The following is a 24,605-nucleotide window of genomic DNA, read 5'->3' as shown; positions in this document are numbered from 1 at the left end:
AGGAATTGGGAGTTAAATGAGTATCAGTAGATGATCAGACTCTGATCTAAATCAAACAATCATTTATATTTAGTTTTATACATTGTAACAAGGTGTGTTAAGGAAACCATATAAAATAGTGGAAAAAGGTGACAGACAGGGAGTGGCTCTGCTTCTTCCTTAGTTGTGCAGATTAATCTACCAGGCCTGTATCCTGGCCATCAAACCACACTAACAATGCTTTGCTTAAGTGGAATTCAAATTCTATGTACACATACATTCACATTTATGTCTGTATCTTTATATATTGCAGGTTGATTCATTAAGGAAGATACTCTTTAAATAAAGTCTTATGTATATTACATGTACTTGATTTCTGTAAAATGTTAAATATTCTTAGGTAATTAGGTGTTGTCAGATATGCTTTTCAGATATGTGATCTGGGGTGGCTCTTGTTTAAAGTTACTTAAAATACTGTTATCAACTTTTTGGTACTCACAGCCATGGAAATTATGGCATTTATAAAATGGCAGTCCCTTTCCCTTGTTTATCCTAGTCAAGCTATCTCTCAAGGGCATACTGTGAGAAGCATGTGTGGTGCACCTCAGATTACCTTGTGAACTGCCTTCACATCTGTTTAATTTCGTTTAAACATGGTGATAAGAAAACACAACAAAAATATCACAGCTCTCAATTTATTTCTCTATCTGGCTGTAATAATTTTACATTCTGTAGCAGCTAGTATAAACAGCAGCAGACATGATCTATGATCTTGGAAAAAAGTAAATGTTGAGTATTTATTAAGAATCTATTATAGTGTCTTTATGTGCAGTCAAAACAGAAGGGGGTGTATCAGTATTCAATCTCTCTGACACATTACTCAGGCTCTTATTAAAAAAACACTCTGCGTTCAGGGGCTAATTTAACATTACCATTTTCGTGACTCTATGCAGGCACATTACGACAAAGCAAAAAATAAATCAGCATGCTATTTTTTTTTTTTTTCTCCGCAGCTCCAGGCTTGTAATTTATTGAGGTTTGGCCATAAGGTGTAATTTCCTTGGGTTCTGAGAGCACAGCTGTGGTAACTGCAGGTCTTCCAGCTGCTTCTTATGGACTCTGCTTGAGGTCAGGAAAAGGCTGAGCTTTACCACGGTCCCCAGGGGCTGATTCCACGTGGAGGAATTAAGAACCGCTCCTCCAGTGCAGCTATCAGCCTCCGAAGAGGGGGGTGATTGATGGTGGTGGGGATGGGAGCCGGCTTAGTTCCGGGAAAAGGGGGGAGGCTCTTACTGGGACCGTTGAGGAAGATGAATTGCAGAAAGTGGGAAGCCGCCCGCGAACCGAATTGGTTCGTTTGGACGCCGGCAGAAGGCTCAGGGCCCCCGGCGCGTGCAATCGCTTTCCTCCGACCCCGGCCGCGCCTTCCCCGCCCTACAGCGCCAAACGCCGGCGCGCGCGCCCTGCCCGCTTCCTGCGCACGCTCCCTCTTTGCCCACGCGCGCTCCCTGAGCCCCATCCTTGCTCAGGCCCGCGCCTGCCCCTCCCTCCCACCAGCGCGTGCCCACACGGCCCGCGCGCACGCGCACTCTGCCCTCCCTTGCCCGGCGCGCGCTAGCTCGCTGGCCCCCGGCGTGCGGTGGGCGGGGCGCCGCGCTGACGTTGCTCGGGATGCGGGCAGGTTCCGCCGCCGCCGCCGCCTCAGCCTCAGCCTCCGCTGCCTCAGCCTCGCCTGCCACCGGGGTTTGTATGAAAACACCGGGCGGCGGGCGGCGAGGAGTCCGCCGTTCTTCCAGAGAGCAGCCGCTGGCGCTGCCGACGCCGAGCCGGGTGCTGCGGCTCTGCTCAGTCCTTGCCAGCGCCCCGTCCTGAGCCGGTGAGCGCCCCGCCACCGTCCGTGCGTCCGGGCCGGCCCCCTCTCGGCTGCGGCTTTCCCGCCCGCTGCCCTCCGCTCTCTCCCGGCGGCGGCAGAAGCGGGAAGGAGCGACCCCGGGCCCGCCGCGGTCTGCGTTCTGGGACCCCGCCGCCCCTCACCTGACAGGTTGTGTAACGCGTGTCTCTCGGGGCGAGTGGACCCGAGCTGGAGGGAAGCCCTTGATGGCTAGGGGCTTTGGCTGGTTTTTGGAAAACGCCCCACCCCGCCCCCACCTGCGGGCATTCGGTGGCCCCCGCCTCAATCCCAGGCGGAGGGTCGCCGACGCAGTTTTCGGGCAGAGGCAGCCCCGGTGCCCTGCCCTTTCTCTGGGGCCGGGAGCGGCGGTCGCCGCGTTGCAGCTCGGAGCAGAGCCGAGGGGCGGCGGGCCGGGGGCGGGCGCGCGCCCTGCCTCCCCACCCACCCTGGCACCCACCGTCTAGGTGCGCCTTGCTTGGCAGTGGGGTTGGTGTTGTGTGATTTCGGCGGTGGCTAGGTTTGCTTCCTTTCACGGGGTGGTTTGGCCTGAAGTGTGTTCTCTGTTTACAACTTGTCGCCTTTTGGGTTTGGTTTGAACCTGAATCAGATCGCCCTAGATGACAGTGCAGAGTTTCCTTACAGCCTGCCTTCCTGAGTTGCGGGCTCTTCATTGCAAGTATTCAAGGACTTCTGCAACCCCCGCGCAAAGGCTTGTCTCTACTGTTGTTTTCCGCTTGTGCCGGTTAAGCCTCTTATTAGTACTAGAGCTAGTATTAGTACTAGTGCAGTTTTGAATCGGTTGGTTTCCTGGGCATTTACCCATTTTACAGTGGAGTTTTTAATACACCTTAGCATAATCGATATGAATGTTGATAATTTCAAGGCCATTTCTTGTTTTAACATGGCTTGCTCAATTCAGAGCTTGAAGGTCCAGCGCTGCTGATGATAATGTGTTGTAACACTTACCGGATTTTTTTTTTTTTTTTTTTTTTTTGGCAATGTTAATTCCTTGTGGGTGTTTTGTTTTTCTTTAGGTGTTGAAAATTGTGGCAGTGTTTAATTATAATGCATGACAGTTTGCAGTGAGAAAGGACATGAACAGTCTTCTTGATCACTCATTTTCACTTTTATGTCCATGTTGTAATCTTTATGTAAATCGAGTTCTATCACTTTCTTTAGTAACCTCTGAATTCTTCTTATAAATTGTCTTTTTTCCTGAGAAAACTAGAAAGTTATTTTTGTAATAGTGTAGTGGAATGTTTTCAGTTCAGTAAGCTGAAAAGTAGTAGTTTATTTAAGGCACTTTAAATAGTACCTATTTCAAAACATGTGCCAAATACTAATCAAAACCAAACAAAACTCCGGGAGATGTGTAAGTATTTACTATAATTGCTGTCATTAGTCCTGTAATTGCTGTGAGATAGCCATGTCTTATCTACTGCTTATTTTCTCATTGTGATATGATTTCTTTAGTTTCCCATTCCACCTGGCTTGAGTTAGGTTCTGCAGTGAAGCTATAGATTCATTTCTAATGACCTCAAAACTCTGCCTTAATTGCTTCTACACTTAGCACTGCAGTCTTACCCTGAACTTTGAAATGAAGGGGATGGACTTGGAGTTCCTCTGCAGAATATTTAAGTGTTTTAATGTAACTTAAGCTTTTGTAGAAGCAATTTTTATGAAGCTTTCCCCGTTGACTTGCATTGAAGCATTATTCTCTTTGAAACAGATTAGCTAGACTATTATATAATAATGTTTTTTTTTTTTATCTCCAACAGCAGAGGGAAAAGAGATCGAAGACTTTTGAAATTATCTAATTTGTATTAGGTTCTACATTTTGGAGTTTTCACTAAATCTCCACAGTGTTCACCTTCCAAAATGTACTCTTGCTTAAGGTCCTTCGGTACCTGGAAGTTGAACAGTCTATCAGTAGTTATGGATGAAACTGTCAGAGAGCTCTCTGCAAGTTGGGAGCCTTCCTTAGGTGGTGGCTCTTGATGTGAATGACAGAAGTTGTTTAGAGTGAACACGGACTTTTAAATTTTATCTGTTGTTCTTGGTTACTGTGCCTTTGTACTGTAGTGTAGTGCCTAGGACGTTGGGCTTCGTAGCCATCCTGGCTGGGTTTGAAGCCTGGCTTTGCTTGAGGCAAGTTATTTATCCTCTTGTGCTTCAGTCTTCTCAGTTCCAAAAAGGGAGTAATAATGGTTATGCCCTGAAGATCTTGAATATTAAATGCACATAAAGTGCTTAGCGCACAGTGCCTGGCATGTAGTAATCTTTCAGTAAATATTACTGCTATTGCTTTTCCTCACTCTTCCAAGGGGTCTAATAAGCTGAAGAAGGACTTAAGATTGATGGAGCATTATTACTGTAGAATAATTCCATGGTGACCCATTGGCTTCTTTGGGGCTAAATAAGAATTTAGTCTCACTATCTTGCCTTGGAAGCATGTAATTTAGTTTTAAATAGAACAGCTAGACCCGGAGCTGCGTGCCCTGCGATGCTGCTGGAGAGGTGCTGAAGTATCCCTGTTTGTCCCTTCTGACAGAACCTTGGATTGTCTCCCTCTTGGTGGTCATGACTGCTATTTTAATCACCTGTTTTTGACTTTGTGATGGTGTGTTTCTGTGACTGTGTGTTTTCTGTGACTGTGATGTGCTGCTATCAAAAATGTTATCTAACTATTAATAGGTATATATGAGTTTATCTGATCAAGATATTGCATGATGTTTCCAGGACATACAAAATCACTTTTATCTTTGCATTCTTTTATTTTCTTCTTTATTGGTGTTAGAGAGTGAGGTTGGTTTTGATTTGACATTGTATTCCTTTTCAGCTTTCATGTAATTTTTCTAGGAAGGGTTTTTTTTTTTTTTTAAATTAATGATTTTATGTACTTAACTGTTCTTTGTTTGCAAGGATCTGATATTAATACTCAGTTCTTTAAATCAGTTGTTTTCAAACTTTTGATTTCAGATCCTTTTCCATTCTTAAGAGTTACTGAGCACCCCAAAGAGCTTTTGTGGATTATGCCTGTAGTTATTGTCTTATAATTAAAAAGATATGTATGACTTTTATTAATTTACTTATATATGACAGTAATTTGTTAATGTAAACATTTTTATTGAAAATAAGTATTTTCAAAATAGATAAGGCAGTGAGAAGAGCAGTTTTGTTTTACTTTTTTCTCTAATGTCTAGTTTAATAGGAACATCTGGATTCTTCTGTCTACTCCTGCATTTAGTCTTTTGCAGTGTTTTTTGGTTTGAAGTATATAGAAAGACAAATCCTACCTTACATAGCTAATGGCTGTAAAAGAGAGGGAGGCATTTTAATAGCCTTTTCAGATAATAATGGATTTTCTTGTTTGGTACAACATCACAACTCAACATGTGTTGGTTTTTTAGTTATTTGCAGTGTGGAATCTGAGATCATGTCAATGGACTTTTTTCATAGTGTTACATTAAAATCGATTGGTCTGAACTTTGAATGGATCTTACATAACTATGCCTGAATTTGTAGCATCATGCTGTGGTCCTTTTTAAGTATTGGCTCAGTTATGCAGATCTTCCAAATGTTGACACATTTCCTATGTTATTAAAAAATCACATTTGTTAATATTACCACTTATCAGAAACAAATTATTGGGAAGCTGTCCGGGTCATGATATGACTGATGGTGGATACGAGTTTTCCAGAAATTTGATTTTTGCTTGAAAGTGCAGATTTTATCATTGGCAAGAAATATGACTGCCAGTTGTTTCCTAGAAGTGACAAGCAGATTTTGTTCATCTCTGAGAGAACCTCTGCCAAAATACGTAAGTGTGAATAATCGTAGTCATTCTTTCAAGTAAAAATGGTGTTTCATGAAAAAAAGAGACTAGTGTCAGCCCTTAGTTCAGTCACGCAAGTACTTTACCTTGAGACAGCCATCAACTATTGTAATTCAGTATGTGGCCAGAAATGCTTCATGTGTACTTAACATTTTGTCACATAGAATATTTAAAAAGATGTAAAGGTATATATTCAAGGGCTGAGAATATAAAATTAATCTTTACTGTTTTTTTTTTTTTTTGAAATATTTTATTTATTTGAGAGAGAGCAAGAGAGAGAGAGAGACTGAGCATGCACTCACAAGCAGGGGGAGGGACAGAGAGAGAGAGAGAGAGAGAGAGAGAGAAGCAGACACCCCACCTAGTAGGGAGCCCAACATCAGGCTGGATTCCAGGATCCTGGGATCATGATCTGAGCTGAAGGGTTGCTTAACCAACTGAGCCACTCAGGTGCCCCTTGAAGGACATTCTTAAGTGAAAAGGCTTTTTTTTTTTTTTTTTTTTTAAATAGCAACTGGTACTTGATGTTGAAAAATATAATGACTAATAGTACAGTTTGTTGCCAGTACCAGAAGTTGTTCCGAGATGCCAGAAATGTTATACATCATTGCTTTTGTACCATTAGTATAAATGTATACAGTTAAAAAGTTTAATGATATTTTAGTGTTACTATGAAAATAGTATTGACGTTGTGGACCCCCTGAAAAGGTATCAGGTGCCGAGGGGACTATGGACCACATTTTGAGGACTTCTGGTATAAATCAGTTGATTCTTACCAAACCTTGATAAGGAAGGGAAGTGGTGGTGACAATCACTAGTCTGTTTTTGCTTCAGACTTTTGGTCCCCAGTAAAGGCTGTATTAATTTTTTTTTTTTAAAGGCTCAATAGAGGTTATTCACAGGAAGTTTAGGGTTCTTGAGATTTCTTTTGGTCAGGTGCTGATACGGGGGAACTATAGTATTAGTATTATATACTAGTATAGTAGAACTACAGTACTAGTAATCGAAATTAGATTATCTAAAAACAAAAAGATTTGGGATTTATGTATCCACACAAATGTTCAAATCTAATATGGGGGGCTTGCATATTAGACAAATAGTGAAGGCACAGTGTGAAAATCTCAACTGATACTGAGCTCTTAAGCTAAAATAAGCATTTTAGCTTCCCTTCTTAATCTCTGTTCATTTCTTACCTAATTCATGCTGAGGATGAACCATCCTAAGAAGAGGTACCCAGCACTTGCTGTCCTTGCCTCACATCCTACCTTAGGGAGAAAATGATTTAAGATTATGAAGATTCGGGACGCCTGGGTGGCTCAGTTGGTTAAGCAGCTGCCTTCGGCTCAGGTCATGATCCCAGGGTCCTGGGATCGAGTCCCACATGGGGCTCCTTGCTTGGCAGGGAGCCTGCTTCTCCCTCTGCCTCTGCCTGCCTCTCTGTCTGCCTGTGCTTGCTCGCTCTCTCTCCCTCTGTCTCTGACAAATAAATAAAATCTTAAAAAAAAAAAAAAAAAGATTACGAAGATTCTAAGGGTATAGGTAACATGGGGAATAAAAGTAATAAGGTTTGTGAAGATTTATGATGCAATAACGGTAATAAAAGTGTGAACACTGCCTACATATAATGAGTTTAATGAATTGAAAAGGATACTACTTTTGATGGGAATTCTCCAGATTTATTAATTTGTTGTAGGCACAGTTTCTAGTTGCATGTAGGTAGAAGTGATAATGGGTAATGCAAGATAGCAAACCTCTGTGATGAGCTTCTCTATTTGCAAAGTAAGAGAATTTGACTCCCAGATGATCTTTGAAGCTTCCTACAACTCTAGAAGTCTGGATTTTTTTCTTTGCCTGTTGAGAATGTCTTTTTCATTTGTTAATTCTGTTTTACCAATTATAATTTGTGTTTTTATTTGAAACTTATTTTTCCCAATTCTTAACATTGATTTATATTCATATTTTTGGTTCATATTTTGATTTTTAAAAATTTACTTTAAAAATTATGGCTGTATATATATATAATATAAAAATTATCATTTAAACATTTTTAAGTGTTTAGTTTATTAGCATTAAGATGGTTGTGCAACCATCACACTGTCCATCTTCAGATCTTTTTGTCTTGCAGAACTGAAACTTTGTATCCATTAAGCAATAACTCCTCATTTTCTTCTTCCTGTAGCCTCTGACAATCACCATTCTACTTTCTGTCTTTATGAATTTGATGGCTTTAAGTACCTTTTATGAGTAGATTCATAGTATTTGCCCTTTTGTGACTGGCTGTTTCATTTAGCATTGTCTTCAAGATTCATCAGAATTTCTTTCTTTTTAGAGCTGAATAATGTTCCATTGTTTGTATATACCACTTCATCTGTCATTGTGCCCTTGGGCTGTTTCAGTAACCTTTGGCCATTGTGACTAACACTGCTTTGTACATGGGTGTACAAATACTTCTTCAAGACCCTGCTTTCAGTTCTTTTGGGTACATATTCAGAAGTGGAATTGCTGGGTCATATGGTAATTCTATTTTAAGTTCCTGTGTCACAACCCTACTGTTTGCATAGCAGCTGCACCATTTTACATTCATACCAACAGTGTATGAGGGTTCCAGTTTCTCCACATCCTTGTAAACATTTGTTTTCTGTGTGATTGGTCTTTCTCTTGGGCGGGGACTGGGTGGGAGGTGGGGTGGTTTGTGCAGTCATTCTAATGGATGTGACGTGGTAGGTATCACATGGTGGTTTTTTTTTTTTTTTTTAAAGATTTTATTTATTCATCAGAGAGAGAGAGGGAGAGAGAGCGAGCACAGGCAGACAGAATGGCAAGCAGAGGCAGAGGGAGAAGCAGGCTCCCTGCCGAGCAAGGAGCCCGATGTGGGACTCGATCCCAGGACGCTGGGATCATGACCTGAGCCGAAGGCAGCTGCTTAACCAACTGAGCCACCCAGGCGCCCCTCACATGGTGGTTTTGATTTGCTTTCATGCTGCCGAATTTGGTTTGCTGCTATTTTGTACATCAGTGATCAGAAAGGATATTGATCTGTAGTTTTCTTGTAATTTCTCTGTTCAGCTTTGGTATCAGGGCAGTGTTGGCCTCATAGAATTAGTTAGGGAGTATTCTCTTAAGTTATTTGGAAGAATTAGGATTGATGTTCTTTAAATGTTTTGTATAATTCACGAGTGAAACAATCAAATCTGGGGCTTTTCTTTTTGGAAAGTTTTTGATTACTCATCCAGTCTCCTTAATAGTTAGGAATTTATTCAGATTTTCTGTTTCTTTTTGTTCAGTTTTGGTACGTTTTGTGTGTATAGGAATTTGTCAGTTTCATTTAGGTTCTCTGTTGGTGCACAATTTTTCATACTATTCACTTAAAATCCTTTATATTTCTGTAGAATCAGTGTCTTCACATGCTTTCCTGATTTTAATAATCTGAGTCTTCTGTTTTTTTCTTATGTTTAATAAAGGTTTATTAATTTCATTTATCTTTATAAAGAACCAATTTTTTTATTTGATAATTTTCTCTATTTTTCTATTCTCTATTTTATTTATCTCTGCTCTAATTATTATTTTCTTCGTTCTACTAGCTTTGTGTTCTGCTTTTTCTAGTTCCTTAATTTGTAAAGTTAGGTTGTTCATTTGAGATCTTTATTTATTTTTTTAATTTATTTGAGATAGAGAGTGAGAGCGAGAGCAAGGGAGGGGATGAGCAGGGGAGAGGGAGAGGGAGCATGATGCCTGGCTCGATCGCAGGACCCTGGGATCATGACCTGAGCCTAAGGCTGATGTTTAACTGATTGAGCCACCCAGGTGCACGCCCACCCTTTTTAAAACTTTACTTTTTTTTTTTTAAATGTTTAAATGTAAGTGTTTATAGTTGTAAACTAACTTCCTAGCACTGCTTTCTCTGTATCCCATAAATTTTGGTATGTTTTATTTTCATTTGTCTCATTTGCCTTGATTTTTTTCTTCGACCTGTGATTAAAGAGTGTGTTTAATTTCCACAAATTTGTGAATTTTCCAGTTTTCTTTTTCTTATTTATTTCTAACTTCATTCTGTTGTGGTTGGAGAAGATACTTTGTATAATACCTATCTCTTAGAATCTGTTGAGACCTAATTTGTGGCCTAAAAGATGATCTATCCTGGAGAATGTCCCATGTGCATTTGAGAACATATTCTGTTGTTTGGTAGCGTTTTATATCCGACTGTTGGTCATATAAACAATAGTTGGTTTATAGTGTTGTTCAGGTCCTCTGTTTACTTATTAGTCTTATGTCTGGTTGTTCTATTTATTACTGACAGTGGGTATTGAAGTCCCCAACAATTACTATAAAACGATTTTTCCCTTTAATTTTGTCAATTTTTGCTTATTGTATTTTGGTGCTCCGTTATTAGGTATGTGAATGTTTGTAATTGTTATATCTTCTTGCCCTCTTGAACCATTTATTAATAATTAGTGTCCTCTTTTGTCTCTTGTAATCTTTTAAAATTTGAAGTTATTTTGTCTGATGTTAGTATAGCTACCCCTTATTGCTTTTGGTTATTATTTGCATGGAATATCTTTTTCTGTCTTTTTACTTTCAACCTATTTGTGCCTTTATATCTAAATGAGTTTCTTGTAGAGAACAAATTTTTTGGATTGTATTTTTAAATCCATTTGCCATTCTCTGCCTTTTCATTGGAGGTTTTAATCCATTTACATTTGCAGTGATTACTGGTAAGGAGGAGCTTTTATCATCTTGCTATTTTTTATATGCCTTATGACTTTTTGAGTTCCTCATATCCTGTATATTTTGATTTTTGTTGGAGCTGACTTCGGCTGTGATACTTAAAAAACGAACCATTTTGATGAGTCAGTCATAGGTTAGGGACAAGGAAAATGTGTGTTTCAAGGAAAGAATTTTAATTTCAGATATCACCTATTTGATATTTGATACTTAGAAAATTTGGCATTTGTTTAAGTCTAAAAATAGTTGGAATCTGAGCTGAGGGAAGCATCATATTAAATAAATTATTACTGTTAGTTAGATCTAAGTGTGGTGTAATCCTTCTCCCCAAACAGTAAAACCTTATTATTTGTAGTATAATTAAAACATCTCATAGCAAATTAGACCTTCCGTAAGTGCTGAAACATCTTTGTGGCATAGTGTGTGAACTATCCAAACTTGTGTTTTTAATGAGGATGCCTGATAAAGAAAGGTAAAAGGTATAATTTTTACAGCTTTACTCTTACCCACAGTTTTTTTGTAAAATTAATGATAATGTAGGTGAAATAAAGTTGTCTGTTTGCAGATTGGGTTAAAACATTCATAAACTACAGTTGACCCATAACATGGGTTTGAACTGTGTGAGTCTACTTATCCACATATTTTTTTGGTTAATACAGTACTGTAAACATATTTTCTGTTCCATACGATTTTATTAAAATTTTTTAGCTTACTATAAGAATCCAGTATATAATACATTGAATGCAAAATATGTATTACGTTATTGTGACAGTACAGTATATAATATATACAACACAAAATATGTGTTATTGTTTACATTATTGTTAAGATTTCTGATCAATAGTAGGCTGTTCATAGTGAAATTTGGGGGGAGTCAAAAATTTTATGTGGATTTTTGAGTGCCTCGGTGTCTGTGTTTGCCCCAATCCTGTGTTGTGAATGACACATGAATAAGGTAACTGGATGAAAATGTATACCTCAGTAATAGTGATTTAGAGTAAGATAATGCTTATGGATGTAAAGATTAGTAGTATATATATAATTCTAGTTCAAGCCATCTTTAGATATATAAAAGTCAACTCATAAATTCTTTCCTCCCACTTAGGGAAATGTATACTGTGAATTTTTATGTATAGCACAGAAGGTTTTTTTTATTTGTTGTTTTTTAAGATTTTATTAATTTGACAGAGAGAGACAGCAAGAGAGGGAATACAAGCAGGGGGAGTGGGGGAGTGGGAGAGGGAGAAACAGGTTTTCCGCGGAGCAGGGAGCCCTACATGGGGCTCTACCCCAGGACCCCAGGATCGTGACCTGAGCCAAAGGCAGACTGCTTAAGATTGTGCCACACAGGTGCCAGTGTTTTTTTTTTTTTTTTGTTGTTGTTGTTTTTGTTTTTGTTTTTTTTAGTCTGCTGGATGAATAACTTAGAATACATTTTCTAATGACCCAGGTGGGTCAATAGTTTTGCTTTAGTGTAAAAGGATATATTTTATTATGGGAATCAGGTGCTGAACTACAGAGGGTGTAAACCCTTGACCCTAATTTAAGGTTGGGTTGAATTAGAAGGTTCTAGCAGAGACTAAGTTCTTGTTTTTGTTTTCTTTTTAACAGTTTTATTGAGCTAAAACTCACATACTGTCAATTTTCACTTTATAATATGCAGTTCACTGCCCTTTAGTACATTCACAGGGTTGTGCAACTGATGTAGTTTTTGGAATGTTGGTGTTGGTGGGGTCTGGAGTTGATGTCCAAGAAAGAATTCTTGACATGTGTCTTTGGTGCAAAATGGTGGTTTTGTTAAAGCTCAGGGACAGGACCCATGGGCTGAATGAATTGCTGCTGCTACCTGCTTTGACTCCCTGCTGTGGCTCCCTGATGCCCTGGGGGATTGGGAGGAGCAGCTGATTATACACCTTGGGGTTGTGGGGGGAGTAAAGATGAGGGAAGTTCCAAAATGACTTTCATAGGCTGAAGAAGACTCACAGGATCTTGGAGGAATCTTATACTCTGCGTATCCCAAGTATTTGTCAGTGGGCTGCCCGTTATAATTATAATTATACTTTTATTTACATTTCCTTCTACCTTTGTTTCCCACATCACAACTATAACCACAGTGAATTTTAGAGCATTTTTATTACCCCCTAAAGAAACTCCACATCCTTCTAGTACGTCCCCTCCTCCATGCCGTTCTTTTCTAGTCCTAGGTAACCATTAATCTACTTTCTGTCTCTATAGATTTACCTGTTCTGGGTATTTCATATAAATGGTATTTTATGCTATTATATAAAGTGGAATCATATAATGATGTGGTCTTTCATGATTTGCTTCTTTTACTTAGCATAATATTTTCAAAGTTTATTCATGTAATACATATCAGTACTGTTTCTTTTTATCACTGAATAATATTGTATTGTATGGCTATACCACATTTTATCTATCCATTCATTGGTTGGTGGATATTTGGGTTATTCCCACTTTTTGGTTATGAATAATGCTGCTGTGAAATTTGTGTACAAATATTTGTGTGGATAGAAGTTTTCTTTTCTTTGGGTATATACTTAGAAATGAAATAGCTGAGTCACACAGTCACTTTATGTTTAACCTTTTGAGGACCTGCTGGATTGTTTTCAAAGCAGCTGTACCATTTTACATTGCCATCAGCAATGTATGAGGGTTCTAGTTTCTCACATTCTTGCTAAAGCTTGTTATTGTCTGTATTTTTTTATTATAGCCATTCTAGTGGGTGTGGAGTGGTATCTCATTGCAGGTTAAGTTTTTAAATAGTGATTAAGCATAACAGGAGTGATAATACTCTAAGATGGAGTTACTATTACAATTAAAATATTTAATAGGCTGACCTAGGAAGATAATCACCAGAAGCCATTCTTAACCCTGGCTATGCATAATTGTTATCACTTACTAATTAAAAAAATGATGTCATAGATTAATCTCTGAAGGCATTGTATGATTTTTTTTCCCACGAAATTCTTTATTGAAAAAGAAAATTGAAGTCTGAGTTGTGGAGAACAGAATTCACTCTAGATACCTTAAGCAGAGAGGGTTTATTTATTTTAGGATACTAAATAATTTAAAGAGTTGTTGGGATGTACCAGTCTGGGTCCAGTCAGGAAATAGAAACCACATGGTAATTTAACAGGGAAAAATTAATGCAAAAATATTTTGGCTATAACAGGGATTAGATAATTGAAGGCTTTATCAGCAAGAAATAAAGATAGCTCTAAATAGAGGAATAGCTGTTATGGAGACCAGTTATTACCCCCAGGGCTGAGATAGAGTGAGCCCCTCCCTCCCCTGAAGACTTGGTGGAAAGGGCAAGGTCAAGGTCAGAAGGGGCAAGGTCAAGGCAAGTAGGTGTGGTGTAACCCTAGTGGAATTTGCTGAGGGTTTGCCCTCTAGGGTACCAGGGAAGGCTGTTTATAGGGAGATATCTCACCAGAGGCACCCTGCTACAGAACAGCTTAGACTCCTGTTGGAGAAGCTGCACGTGCTGCAGGAGTCCGGTGCTATAGAAGCCATCCTTGTTGCAGGGATGGGTCCCAGAGAGGCCTTGCCTGCTGCAGCCGTGAACACCCTGAAGCCAGGAAGCAAAATCCTTTTCCTCTGCAGTATCTTTCCAATGCCCTCTTGATAAAGCTTAATATCTTGCCAGCTGGCTAGGAAGATATTTTAAGGGCACAAATCCATTTTCACAGAGCAGGCAAAAAGGGTGAATTTGGAGATGAGGGGCAATACATCAATATCTGGCACAGGTTTTAAGTGGTTTACAGAATTGTTTGGAGCTTTGTAGAAAAAGAGATTCTAGGTTGCACTGTAAGCAACAACTCCCAAATTCCCTACCTAAAACTGAGAAACCAAGGGAGACACTGTCTCTTTTATGATTAAGAGACTTCCTGTCTATGAAATTGCTTCTAGATCTGCACTGATGTTTTAAAATTAGGAAGCTGTTGCCTCCACGTCTGGGAATGCTTGCTGCTCTTGACATCTGACCCAGCTTCTTTCAAAGTGTCTCCTGTTCACGAAATTCTCTGCAAGCTCAACTTAGAGGGTGACCCCTCCATACCCCCACGTGCATATGGGTTGGTTAAAGTGTACATCAAATTTGATAGTGAGTGTGATCCTCTGAACACTGAAATAGTCATTAAGACTGTAAGTGTGCTGCAGTCACTATTGCCAACATTTTGACCAACTGCAGCAATGAGCAGAGACAGGAATTAGAACTGAGTATAGGTACGGTTGGTTACAGGTCAGGCCGTGCCAGCCTTAAGTACCAGGTTGGTGCCCAAGGTGCCCATATGTACTTCATGAAATACACTTTTTGTTTTTTTGTGATACGTGAGGACTTCTAAAGTGTAGGATCCAGAGCAGAGGCCTCTCTTGCCCAGGTCTAAGGTACTGCCCTTGTGTTGTTTGCTGTCCTTGGCTACAAACAGCATTATGATAAAAGCTCTCATTTCTGTCTCCTCAAGGATCTGTGAAGAGATACATACTCAGGAGTCAAATTGTTGGGATATAAACTGTAACACTTTTAATTCCACTTAATATTGATGGCCCTCTACAACAGCTATACGAATTTACACTCCCTGCTGAAATAACATTTTCTCTGTTATTCCGTGCAAATATGTGATTTTCAAAACAAAATGATACCGTCCTCTACCTGTTTCACAGTTTGAACTTCTCATTTGTCTAGTTTGATATTGATCCATTGGCTGGATCTTTTAGGCAAGACTGTCTAACCGGTAACCACTCGGTTATTACCAGCATCTGAGCCTGTTTCTGCATCCTTCATTCAGTTAATGTATTTGTTTATCTGGAGCACAGACTTTAGCAAACTACTGAGAACTGTTCCTGGCATTGGGGGACCCAAAGACAAATGAAACTTAATTAATCCCCTGCACTCAAGGACCTTGGAGTCTGAAAGATGTAATAAGAAAACTATTCCAAGACCTTGTAGAAGTCAAGATTTACTGTAATTTTCACTTGTTCTTTTACAAATTAATTATTCTGTCAAAAGAAAGAAAGTTAATCTGAGAATACATGTTCCACACTCTCACTTTTTTTTTTTGAAATTTTTTATTTATTTTCAGCATAACAGTATTCATTGTTTTTGCACCACACCCAGTGCTCCATGCAATCTGTGCCCTCTCCAATACCCACCACCTGGTTCCCCCAACCTCCCACTCCCCCCTCTTCAAAACCCTCAGATTTTTTTTCAGAGTCCATAGTCTCTCATGGTTCACCTCCCCTTCCAATTTCCCTCAACTCCCTTCTCTCCAAACTCTCACTTCTAATAATGCATTTACTTGGTAAGAGTACATAAATGATACTTTGAATAATCTTTTCCTGAATCCTTATGACATGCTGGAGAGCATCAAAAAGGAGGGCAAAGGAGACCTGGAAAGTGCTTTCCTGAACCTGTTCCAGAGCATTCAGAGCAAGCCCTTAAACTTTGCTGACCAACTGTATGATTCCAAGAATGACAAGGGGACTCGTGACAAAGTCCTAATTAAGTCTTAAAAAAAATTTTTTTTAAAGTTATCTCTGCACCAAACGTGGGGCTCAGACTCCTGACCCCGAGATCAGGAGTCACGTGCTCTACTGACTGAGCCAGCCAGGTGCCCCGATAAAGTCCTGATTAGAGTCCTGGTATCTCTCACAGTGAAATGGATGTGTTGAAAATTAGGTCTGAGTTCAAGAGAAAGTATGGCAAGTTCTTGTACTACTGTACCCAGCAAGACACTTAAGGCAGCTGCCTGCAGGCTGTACCTGTGTGGTGGGGATGACTGAGGCCCAGGATGGCATGAGCATCCAGAGGTGGTGCTCCTTTGTTCCAGAAAATGGCATGTGACCAACAGTCCTGTGTGCCCCTCCCTTCGAGGATGATGTTGTTAGCATTGCCCCTTCCTTATGTTCATTTCAGTTGCCTGAGCATGGCCTGCCTCTTGTGTCTAGTGTCTCCTATTAGCCAAAGAAATGAACATTCCAGGGAGTTGAAAGTGAAATCTTAATGTGAAACACTTTGCCTTTTGTGTCCTGTATCATAAACAGTTGAAGAAACTGAATTTTTTCTTTATTAAAAAAAATAATAAAATCAGGAAACTGTGCTGGTCAGGAGGCCATGGTAGTCAGGATTGTCCTTCTGTATAGCTGTAGATCCACAGTGGACCAGTACCTGTTGTGGTCTGCACCAGCCCTGCGTATTGGCTTCTTTCTTTATACCCTGTAAGATCTGTGAAATAATTTTCAGGTCTCAGGGAATTCCTTCATAAAAATTAGAACATTTACAGCTGTGATATTAGTGTAAAGAGAAAGTTTTAGATACAATAATTGTTTTTTGGTCACCTATTCATTGGTGAACGAGGTATCTTCTCTCTTAAATAGTGTGACATAGCTGCTACCTGACATTGACCAGATGATATTAACAACAGTTCATTAGTCATATATTCACAGCGGGGGAGTGGAGGATACCACATGTCTCATGGGGGTTGCACTTGGGAATAGAGTGAACCAGTCACAGAGGCCTTGGCAGGCTTTGTAATAACAAAAGGATGAAGTAAGAAGGACTGTTGCCCTCATGGGAGGATATGATTAGTTTGAATAATGCTCAGGCCTGACAGCTTGACTGAGTGGAGTGCAGCTGGTTCAGCTAGTTAGCTGGGTGAAGTCTTTTGTGCTAGGTGGGAATACATATGCCTTTGGGGCACTGTGAGGCTCAAAGCTGGTGGGACAGCATTTGAAATTTTAGGTCTGTGTGATAGTACTCCAGTAATGATTGTTAATGCCCTTTTGAAAGAGAACTGCCAAACTGTGTATTTGTTTATTTTGGCCATTTGATTAGTCTACTCTTTCATGTGAATCTCTATTCCCATAAAGGATATAAGCTCTAATGTGAGTTAATAATGCAGGTAGGAGAAGCAGGTTTTCCATTTCTGAAAATTCCCACTTTATTTTTTACTTTATTTAAGTAGGTCTAGGAGTCTTACCACAGATTTTTACTATACAAGATATTAATAAATTATGGCTTAGGTATATGATATATATATATAAGAGTAGTTTTATTTTTCTTTATTTGAAGCACACCCAAAAAACTTTTAATGAACCTTACATGAGAAGCAGGTAGGTGGTCAAACTTATCTTACCATTCTGGGAACTAATGTTTTTTCCTTTTTATGAATTTTAAAATCTCATATGGTAAATATAATTTTTTTTTTAAGATTTTATTTATTTATTTGACAGAGAGAGATCACAGTAGGAGAGAGGAAGGGAAGAGATCACAGAGAGAGAGGAAGGGAAGCAGGCCCCCTGCTGAGCAGAGAGCCCGATGTGGGACTCGATCCCAGGACCCTGAGATCATGACCTGAGCCGAAGGCAGCGGCTTAACCCACTGAGCCACCCAGGCGCCCTATAATTTTTTTTTTTTTTGAAAGGGTAAAATTTATGGCCTAGTGCTATATACTTTATTTATTTATTTATGAAGATTTTACTTATTTGACAGATAGAGAGAGAATACAGGCAGGGGGAGTGGGAGAGAGAGAAGCAGGCTCCCCACCGAGCAGGGGGCCGATGATGCAGGGCTCAATCCCAGGACCCTGGGATCACGACCTGATCTGAAGGCAGGTGCTTACGACTGAGCCACCCAGGCACCCCAGTAAATTTCTATTAAATAACTGACTTCAGCTAAAATGGGATTCAGTTTTTTTAAAGATAGGCTTGGAGTACCTGGGTGACTCAGTTGGTTAAGCATCTGCCTTTGGCTTAGATAGTGAGGTCCTGGGAATGAACCCTGTGTCAGGCTCCGTGCTCAACAGAGAGTCTGCTTCTCCTTCTTTCTCTGCCTCTCCCTGCTGCTCATGCTCTCTCTCTCTCTCAAATAAATGAATAAAATCTTAAAAAAATAAAGATAGGCTTGATGGGCTTAATTTAAATAAATAATGTAAGCCAATTTTAATAATTTTTCTATTGTGGTAAAACGTATCTAACATTGGAGCACCTGGGTGGCTCAGTTGGTTAAGCATTTGTCTTAGGCTCCAGTCATGATCCCAGAGTGCTGGGGTCGAGCCCCGTGGTGGGCTCTGTGCTCCTCAGGAAGCCTGCTTCTCCCTCTCCCTCTGTCCACCTGCCACTCGTCCTGCTTGTGCTCTTTCTCTCTGTGTCAAATAAATAAATAAATAAAATCTTTAAAAACAACGACAAAAACATACCTAACTTAAAATTTGCCATTGTACTCATTTTTAAACCTCTGACTCAGTAGCATTAATTTTAATTACATTCACAAAGTTGTGCAGCCATCACTACGATTTCCAAAGTTTTTTGTCAGTGCAAACTTACATTCTGTAATTATTGATATACTGTGACTCCCTATTTCCCTTTTGCCTTCAGCCCTTGGTAAACTTCTAATATACCTAGAATTTGCCCATTCTAGATATTTCATATAGGTGGAAACATGTATTTGATGTTTTGTTTCTGGTTTATTTCACTATGACATAATGTTTTCAAGGTTCATATTATAGTGTATGTCAGAACTTCATTCCTTTTTATGGCCAAACAGCATTCCATTGTCTGTATATACCACATTTTGTCTGTTCATCTGTTAGTGGACACTTAAATTGTTTTTTGTCTTTGGCTATTGTGAATAATGTTTCTACCAACACTAATGTGCAATTATCTGTTCGGGTCCCTGTTTTCAGTTCTTTGGGGGTATATACTTAGGAGTAGAATTCCTGGGTGTTCTATATTTAGATTTCTGAGGGAACTGCCAAACTGTTTTTTACAGTGGTTACACCATTTTATGTTCCCACCAGCAACAAGTGAGGGTTTTAGTTTATGTACATTTTCAACACTTATTTACCGTTTTTAAAATTATAGACATGCTAGTTGGTATGAAGTAATACATGTGATTTTGCTTTGCATTTCTTTAATGACTGTAATGATGTTGGGCATCTTTTCATGTGCTTTATAGGTCATTTGAATATTTTCTTTGGAGAAATGTCTGTTCAAGTTTCCTTTGCTCATTTTTAAAAAAGATTTTATTTATTTAATAGAGAGAGCAAGGGAGCACAAGCAGGGGGAGCAGGAGAGGAAGAGGGAGAAGTAGGCTCTCCACCCAGCAGGGAGCCCAATGTGGGACTCTATCCCAGGACCCTGGGATCATGATCTGAGCCGATGGCAGATGCTTAACCATCTGAGCCACCCAGGTGTCCCCCTTTGCTCATTAAAAAAAAAAAAAAAAGATTTTATTTTTAAGTAACCTCTTACTTTAAAAATTACTTAAAAAAAGTAATCTTTTTTTAATAAAAAAGATTTTATTTTAAGTAACCATGGCGCTTGAACTCAGAACCCTGAATTGCGTGCTCTACCAACTGAGTCAGCCAGGTGCCCCTCAAGTCCTTTGCTCATTTTTAAAGTGAATTATCTTTTGGTTGTTGAATTGTAGGAATTCTTTATATATTTGGCTATTAAACTCTTATCAGATAAATGATTTGCAAATATTTTCTTCCATTCTGTTTGTTTTTCACTTTCTTGATAATGTCCTTTTGATGCATAAAAGTTTTTAATTTTGAAGCCCACTTCGTCTTCTTTTTTCTTGCTTGTGTTTTTGTTGCCGTCACTGAGAATCTCTTTCCAAATCCAAGGTCATGCAGATTTACCTCTATGTTTTCTAAGTTTTAGCACTGATATTTGGGTCATTGATCCATTTTCAGTTAATTTTTATAACATGGTTTTGAGTACCAGCTTCATTCTGTTACATGTGGAAATCCATTTGTCCCAGCAGCAGCAGGGACTACAGGCATACCTCATTTTAGTATGCTTCACTTTGTTACATTTTGCAGATATGTGTGTTTTTTACAAATTGAAATTTTGTGGCAATGCTGCATCTGGCAACACTGTTGGTACCTTTTTTCAAAAGCATTTGCTCACTTTGTATGAGCACTTTGTATGTTACATTTTGGTAATTCTCACATTTCAGGCTTTTTCATTATTTGTTATGGTGATCTGCGATCAGTGATAATGACTTGATGAAAGCTTAGAGGATGGTTAACACTTTTTAACAATAAAGTACTTGTTAATTAAGGTAGGCATATTGTTATTTTTAGACATTACGCTATTACACACTTAATAGATTGTCAGTATAGTGAAGACATAACTTTTATATGCACTGGAAACTAAAAAAGTCATTTCACTTACTTTGTTGTGATAATTGCTTCATTACAGTGGTCTGTAACTGAATTTGCAGTATCTCTGAGGTATGCTAGTATTCTTTCTCCATTGAGTAGACTTGGTACCCTTGCCAAAAGTCACCTGGCTATCGATGTGTGCATTTATTTCTAGACTTTAATGTACATTCTGTTGGTCTGCTTTTCTGTTTTTTTTTTTTTTTTTGCCAATACCACTCTAAGTTGATTCTAATTAATGTTTTTTACAATGTGAACATTAACAGTGTCAAATAGCAAAGCTACAAAAAGCCATAAGTCAAAATACTATTTTTTTTAAGATTTTTATTTATTTATTTGACAGAGAGAGATTACAAGTAGGCAGAGAGGCAGGCAGAGAGAGAGGAGGAAGCAGGCTCCCCGCTGAGCAGAGAGCCCGATGCGGGACTCGATTCCAGGACCCTGAGATCATGACCTGAGCCGAAGGCAGCGGCTCAACCCACTGAGCCACCCAGGCGCCCCAAGTCAAAATACTATTAATAAAAATAGAGCCTAAGACATAATTTATACCAGAAAATGGAAGAAACACAATCTTTTTTTTTTTCCTTTACTAACTTCATGAGGTTCAAATATAGGTCCAGAAGTTCCAAATGATTATGTGTTGATTTTTTGTGAAAAGTCTTTATACAATAAAATAGGGTTTTTTTTTAAGATTTTTAAAAATATTTTTATTTATTTGACATAGAGAGACACAGCGAGAGAGGGAACACAAGCAGGGGCAGAGGGAGAGGGAGAAGCAGGCTTCCCACTGAGCAGGGAGCCCAAGCTGGGGTTCCATCCCAGGACCTGGGGATCATGACTTGAGCTGAAGATGGATACTCAGTGATGAGCCATCCAGGTGCCCCCAAATAGTTATTTTTTAAAACTGAAAGAATGAAGTTTATCTCTCGTATTAAACTTTTGTTTTCTTTTGAATGTTTTCTTTTCTGTGTTGAACTTGAAATAACCATTCACCGATTTCATTTTCAATTGACGTAAGATGATTTCTTCCTTGCTCTTGATGCTTCTTAAAAAACAAAAATATTTCTTATATAAGAGAACTTTTGGCCTCATTAAGGTCTCTGTAATTGGGTGGCTTTCCCTTTTCTGTTCAGTAATTTCTGCTAACTATATAACTTGTTACCTCAGCCTTTTCCCTGTAATTTTTTTTTAACAAAAGGTTTATCATGTTTGTTTTGAGTATCTTTAACTTGTCAGAAGACAGTAATTTATATTTACATGCTTTCTGAGTATTCCTGGAGCCATGCTGCACTTGAAAAGCGGTTTTCCACAGCCCATGTAAAACAGAATATGACAATTAAAATTGTCAGCCCATTGATAGTTTTTTTTTTTTTTGAGATTTTTATTTATTTGAAAGAGAGGGCATGAAAAAGGCAGGAAGGGAGAGGGGCAGAGGGAGAGGGAGAAGCAGACTCCCTGCTGAGCAGGGAGCCCCATGCAGGGCTCAGTCCCAGGACGGTGGGATCGTGACCTGAGCCAAAGGCAGATGCTTCACTGACTGAGCCACCCAGGCATCTCTGATAAGTAGTTTTCACTGTAAAGATGAGGCTTTGTGTTTATGTCTCCTGTTTTGCTCATTTAGTGAAATGATTCACAGTATACAATTCTTCATTGCTAATCTTACTGGATTAGGGGAGGTAACTTGAAAGGGAGAAACTGGTGTTCATCAGTCTACCATCCTACTCCTGTGCCACGCAGCCTCCAACTTTGAAGGCAGACTCTAACCAAATGAACATGGTCCTACTGTGCACTGTCCCATATGGCTGTTTTTTTTTTTTTTAAGCTTTTTTTATTTGAGAGAGAGTGAGATCAACTAAGCAGGAGTGGGAGGGAGGAGGAGCAGAGAGAGAGGGAGAAGCAGACTCCTCACTGAGCAAGGAGCCTGACATGGGACTCAGTCCCAGGACCCTGGGATCATGACCTGAGCCGAAGGCAGATGCTTAACCAACTGAGCCATCCAGATATTTCCTATATGGCTGATTTCTACACAATCATTAGTTACTGTGAATGCTGCCATGGCTTGGTGCGCAAAAGTGAGAAAGAAATATTCACTCCACGGTGAGCTCTCAAAGAATTCTAGCAACAGGGGCACCACCTGAGTGGCTCAGTGGGTTGGGCCTCTGCCTTCGGCTCAGGTCATGATCTCAGTGTCCTTGGTTCGAGCCCCACATCGGGTTCTCTGTTTGGCGGGGACCCTGCTTCCCTCTCTCTCTCTGCCTGCCTCTCTGCCTACTTGTGATCTCTGTCAAATAAATAAACAAAATCTTAAAAAAAAAAAAAAAGAATTCTAGCTATAGGTTATGAGAAACGCTGGACTAGACTCTGGGACCTCTGCATACATTGCTGTCTAAGAACCAATTGTGTGTGTCTGTGTTAGCCTTAGTCAGGCATCCTTTCAGGCTTTTAAGTATCTTTCAAATGATGAGATTGAAATCGGTGGATTTAAGTCACATCTGGAACTCTAGCTGCAGGGGAGTCTGGGAAATGCTTTTTTAAAAAAAAAATTTTTTTTAAAGATTTTATTTATTTGACAGACAGAGACCACAAGTAGGCAGAGAGGTAGGCAGAGAGAGAGAGAGAGAGAGAGAGAGAGGAGGAAGCAGGCTCCCCGCCAAGCAGAGAGCCCGATGCGGGGCTCCATCCCAGGACCTGGAGATCATGACCAGAGCCGAAGGCAAGAGGCTTAACACACTGAGCCACCCAGGTGCCCCTAAAAAAATTTTTTTTTATATTTTTATTTTTTTAAGCTTTCAACTTCTTATAGTACAGGAAGGTACAACTAGATGGAAATTGGGATATATATTGTATGCCAGTACACCGTATTTGCCATATTGTTAGATATTTTTTTTTAAATGAAGACTTTTTTGCCCATTTGTGTAGTAAAATTTTCTTTTTTTTCTTTTTCTTTTTTTTTTTTTTTAAGATTTTATTTATTTATTTGACAGACAGAGATCACAAGCAGGTAGAGAGGTGGGCAGAGAGAGAGAGAGGAGGAAGCAGGCTCCCTGCTGAGCAGAGAGCCCGATGTGGGAATCGATCCCAGGACCCTGAGATCATGACCTGAGCCGAAGGCAGAGGCTTAACCCTCTGAGCCACCCAGGCGCCCTGTAGTAAAATTTTCTTAAAGCAAGTCTTTAAAATGTTGGTTTGTTCATTCAGAATTTTTTAGCACCTGCCATGTGCTTGCTCTATTTTAGATACATTAGAGGCATTTAAAGCAAAGCAGATTTCTGCCCTCATGGAGCTTTAATTCTAGCAGGGAGATACAGATAGTAAGCAATGCACAGAGTTAAATAAATGGTCTAGTGTACAAGTTGTATAAAATGACTGACATATTGACCAGTGAGATACTAGATATTAAACCGTGTGATTTCTTATTTGGATATATCAAGAACCTTGGGTTGCTACTACTTTTTCCTCAAAACCTTGAGGAAATGAAGGAACCCCTTGTGGTTGCTTTTGTCATTATCAGTGGTGATAAGCTGGTAAGGGTATGGGATGAATTTGATTACAGGATTGATATATGTGATGTAATGGGGCATCCATTGAGTATTCAGAAGTTTATAGAACTGACCTGATTGTTCCCTTAAAAGTTGTTTTGACACAGGTTCATATGTAATCAGTTATTGAATAGTTCAGTTTTCAAAGTGTTCAGTTATTTTTGAATCATCTTGTGTTAGAAGGTGGTAAGTGCTCTGGAAAAAGACAGTAGATTCAGGCGAGGGGCAGTGGGTATGCTGGAATGTGGAGGTAGTTTACAGAATTAAATAGGATGGTTGGAGTGGGGTTTATTGAAAAAGTAATACTCAAGCAAAGGAAGTTTGGAAGTTACTCAGGCATTAGGATATCTGGCAGAACGTTTCAGGTAGAGGAAATAGCTTGGGCAAGGTAAGAATTGGAGGAAAGCAAGAAGGCACAGCCAGTATGTCAAGAGCAGTGTGAGTGAGGA

General features: G+C 39.5%; 1 protein-coding gene across 10 annotated transcripts in view; it reads left to right on the top strand.

Annotated features, from left to right (window-relative positions):
• Positions 1-1,603: 1,603 nt before the first annotated feature.
• Positions 1,604-24,605, top strand: part of AGTPBP1 (ATP/GTP binding carboxypeptidase 1) — a 157,625-nt gene continuing 134,623 nt past the window's right edge. For 2 of the 10 annotated variants that reach the window (XM_082696543.1, XM_082696540.1), the window contains exon 1: positions 1,641-1,855. The gene's annotated coding sequence lies outside the window, so the exon portion shown is untranslated. Of the gene's footprint in view, positions 1,856-24,605 lie in introns of all 10 variants that reach the window. The other 8 variants (XM_082696534.1, XM_082696536.1, XM_082696541.1 and 5 more) reach the window with 8 other exon arrangements.

Source organism: Mustela nivalis (genome assembly GCF_964662115.1).
Source record: "Mustela nivalis genome assembly, chromosome: 13".
NCBI lineage: Eukaryota > Metazoa > Chordata > Mammalia > Carnivora > Mustelidae > Mustela > Mustela nivalis.
The sequence above is the reverse complement of the archived record's forward strand: the minus strand, read 5'-3'. Positions and strand labels throughout refer to the sequence as shown.